Source organism: Peromyscus leucopus, chromosome 14 (genome assembly GCF_004664715.2).
Source record: "Peromyscus leucopus breed LL Stock chromosome 14, UCI_PerLeu_2.1, whole genome shotgun sequence".
Classification (NCBI taxonomy): domain Eukaryota; kingdom Metazoa; phylum Chordata; class Mammalia; order Rodentia; family Cricetidae; genus Peromyscus; species Peromyscus leucopus.
In genome coordinates, this window is record NC_051075.1 from 70808529 (window position 1) to 70812928 (window position 4400).

The window sequence follows — 4400 nt, forward strand, 5'->3', positions numbered from 1 at the left end:
TGGCTTGCAAATCAGAGCAACTATAGCCTCATAGAAGGAGTTTGGTAATGTTCCTCCTGTTTCTATTGTGTGGAACAACTTAATGAGTATTCATATTAACTCTTCTTTGAAAATCTCATAGAATTCTGCATTGAAACCATTTGGTCTTGGGCTTTTTTTTTTTTTTTTTTTTTTTTTTTTTTTTTTTTTTTTTTGGTTTGGGAGACTTTTAATGACTGTTTCTAATTCCTTGGGGGTTATTGGTCTCTTTAAATTGTTTATCTGGTCTTGATTTTTCTTTGGTTTGTGGTACCTATCCAAAAAGTTGTTCATTTCTTTTATATTTGTCCAATTTTGTGGAGTACAGGTTTTTAAAGTATGACTTGATGATTCTCTGGATTTCCTCATTGTCAGTTGTTATATCTCCCTTTTCATTTCTTATTTTGTTAATTTGGATGCTCTCTCTCTGCCTTTTGGTTAATTTGGATAAGGGCTTGATTTATTGTTGATTTTCTCAAAGAACCAACTCTTTGTTTCATTGATTCTTTGTATTGTTCTCTTTGTTTCTATTTTATTGATTTCAGCTCTCACTTTGATTATTTCATGGCATCTATTCCTCCTGGGTGACTTGCTTCTTCTTGTTCTAGAGCTTTCAGGTATGCTGTTAACTCACTAGTGTGAGATTTTTTCCAACTTCTCTATTAAGGCATTTAGAGCTATGAATTTTCCTCTTAGCACTGCTTTCATAGTGTTCCATAAGTTTGGGTATGTAGTACATTCATTTTCATTGAGCTGTAGGAAGTACTTAATTTCTTTATTTCTTCCTTGACGCTTTGGTGATTCAGTTGATATTATTCAGTTTCCATGAGATTGTAGGCTTTCTACAATTTTTGTTGTTGTTGATATCTAACTTTAAGCCACGGTGGTTGGATAGAACACAGGAGGTTATTCCAATTGTTTTGTATCTGTTGAGATTTGCTTTGTGACCGAGTATGTGGTTGATTTTAGAGAAAGTTCCATGGGGTGTTGAGAAGAAGGCATATTCTTTTTTGTTAGGGTGAAATGTTCTGTAAATATTAAGTTCATTTAAGTCATATCATCAGTTAGGTCCCTTATTTCTCTATTAAGTTTTAACCTGGCAGATATGGTCAGTGGTGAGAGTTGGGTGTTGAAGTCTCCCACTATTAATGTGTGGGGTTTGATATGTGATTTAAGCTTTAATAATGTTTCTTTTACATATGTGGGTGCCCTTGTATTTGGGGCACAAATGTTCAGAATTGAGACCATCTTGGTGGATCTTTCTTGTGATGAGTATGTAATGTCCTTCTCAATCTCTTTTGATTGATTTTAGTTTGAAGTCTATTTTGTTAGATATTAGGATAGCTACACCAGCTTGCTTCTTAAGTCCATTTGATTGGAATGTCTTTTCCCAGTCTTTCACTCTTTGGTAGTGTCTGTCTTTGAAGCTGAGGTGTGTTTCTTGTATACATTCTGTTGGCCTGTGTCTTTTTATAGGTGAATTAAGTTTATTGATACTAAGGGATATTAATGACCAGTGATTGTTAATTCCAGTTAGCTTTTAGTGGTAGTGTGTGTGTATTTCTCTTCTTTGGGATATACTGCTGTAAGGTTATCTATTGCCTGTGTTTTCATGGGTGTATCTGACTTCCTTAGGTTGGAATTTTCCTTCTAGTGCTTTCTGTAGGGCTGGGTTTGTGGATAAGTATTGTTTAAATCTGGTTTTGTCTTGTAATGTCTTGTTCACTCTGTCTATGGTGATTGAAAGTTTTGCTGGGTATATTAGTCTATGCTTGCATCCATGATCTCTTAGTGTCTGCAGGTCCTGTTCTTATCTATCCATTGTCCTCATGGAGTGGTACCTTGATGTACACTGGGGAAGGGAATTCTGTGTGTTATTGGAGAGTATGGGCATCCAGCCCCTAGATATCCCCTCTCAGGATCAGGGAAGAACCTACAACCAGCTGATAATTAATCTTTGAAGAAAAGAAATGAATCTATATACACAAAACTCCATAGTCCATACACTTTATTATTTTTGTGTTGGGTTTCTCTCTACAAGCTTATATTCTGCTCTCATTTTTAGCTTCTTTCTTGCCCAATTTCTCTTTACATATATCTGCTGTCCCATCTAGGTTATATTTTAATTCCTTCATCTAGTTCTGCCCCTTCTAAATTTTCATCCATCTAGTTCTTTCCCATATCAGCTTCTCTCCCATCACCTTCTCTCTCATCTGTTTCTTCTTCATCTTGTACTTCCCCATCTGGCTCTTCCTCATCTTCCATCTCATTCCTCTAGTACTCTCTTCTAGTCCTTCAATCTAGTCCTTCCCAATCTCAGTTTGTTCCTCTCAAGTTCTTACCCATCTAGTTCTTCCCTTCTCTTTTCTCTTCTCTGCCTCCCCATGCCCTGGAAGTTTTGGTATATATACAATTAAAAGAAGTAATCCCTGGGCAGTGCAAAGCCAGGCTTCCAGGGTCAAACAGAGGGGAGACAAGAATCACATAGAGAGGCAATAATTGTTCATTATCATTTGCAACCCAAAAGGGAAGTGACTAATGAGAAAATGAATTAACTAAAGGCTAAATTCAGGTAATATCTAAGAAGAGGGATCTAATGTGCTCCACTATAGTCTTAAACGTGATTGGTAGAAAATGTTAAGACTCTATAAGTTGCTAGGTCAATGGGAGAAAATAAAACTGTGATCTTTTTTCCTGTGGCTCCTATCTGTTCAAGGGAAAGGAGGAAGTAAAGCTTAATTGACACATCTACCAGGTCTTCTCAAACAGGTAGCCTGGATGCTTAAGTCTGTTCTTAGAGAGTACAGAGGTATCTCTGATGAGGTACTTTCCTCCATCTGGGGATGGACCTGGCTGGATGCTGCCAATGATGATAATTACAGGGAGGCTTGAACTGGAGTTCTGGCTGAGCATACTTGTCAGCACAGAAAGTTATCTAAATATTCCTAGAAGTGGTTAGGTAAGGAGTTAAAGGTCTATAAAGTTAGTAAGGCCGTAAGAAAGGAGTGTCTGAGCTAAATTGTGTAAGGCTATTACTTAACATCCACCTGACCTAGGTGGTTACTCCTTGTGGAATTTACCTTAAATCTTGAGACTTGCATGTGGACTGTTATTAGTGCTGGTCCTTGAAAGTGGCTAAGGGAGACAATCTGATTTCAGAGAAAGCTTTTCCAGAGGCTGTTCTCCAAATAGCTGGAATGTGTATGTCCAGAGAGTGATCAGTCCACACTGTTAGCCCTTCTTAGGGAAAAGTCAATTGGGAAAACTATGAAGGCACACATGATTTTCATAGCAGAATACAGCTGATATATAGCAAACCAAGTAACACCAAAAGCTCCTTGGGATTTAGCTTCCTCTGGAGCAATTCCCTGATCCCTCCAGGTAGTGACTTTGCCATAACCAGCTGAGTTCTTATGATATATTCCTGCGGCCTCCAGCAGGGTGTGATTCTCCAGGCTGTAATTCTCCACCACTACATGTCCCCCTGAACAATGTGTGTTATTAGGAGTCTTGAGACTAAAGGATATCTCAAATTGAATGGACAACCTTCCCTATCTGTGCAGGCCTCAAGCAGAGATTCAGAGCTCACAAACGCCCTATGGACACCCAGCACTCAAACCAAATTCACAGTGTCCTCCTCTCCTTCTCTGTCCAGACGCTAATCCAGCGAATCCTTGAGCTGAATCACTACTCTCCTCTCCAAATGTGGCATGATGTTCCCTGAAGCTGTCCTCAGTGAAAATTCCCACATTTGCCTAGAACAGCTCTCTGCTCTATAGCCACACCATGTTATGAGGTTCCCAAGACAGGAACAGTGATTCACCACTCCAAAGCTCTCTGTACTTCTGAGTCCTTTAAAATCCTCTCAGGGCCAGGTGCACTGATATCTGGTGACTTTTTTCTTTTCCTAAACACCAATGGTTCTTATAAATGCCTCCATTGCTGTATGTTCTGCCAAAAGAATTCTTTTTGATCACTGACCACCTTCTCATCCTCCTCTGACCTAAGCTCAGAGGTCACATGAACCATAGACTCATGGTGTTCAATATGAAGGATTTAGAGACTCCTTTAATGATCCACCTGCACACTACCATGGTGATACCTGTGCAAAGAACCTGGCTTGATGGAAACTGTTCCTCTGTCATCAGGACTCTTGAAGAACATAATGTCCTGTCAGTCATAATGTCTAGCTGTGAGGTCATGGGAAAGAACTAAGCTTCTCTGTGCCTCACTTTCCATATCTATTAAAAAGGACTGATAATAACATGTAGGTCAGAAAGTCCATCACAGGAATCAGAGTGTGAGTGACAATCTCTACTACCCTGTGGTCACTAGAGGCCACACCCCTGCCCACAGGAGCTGAGTGAACATGGCCTGGACAC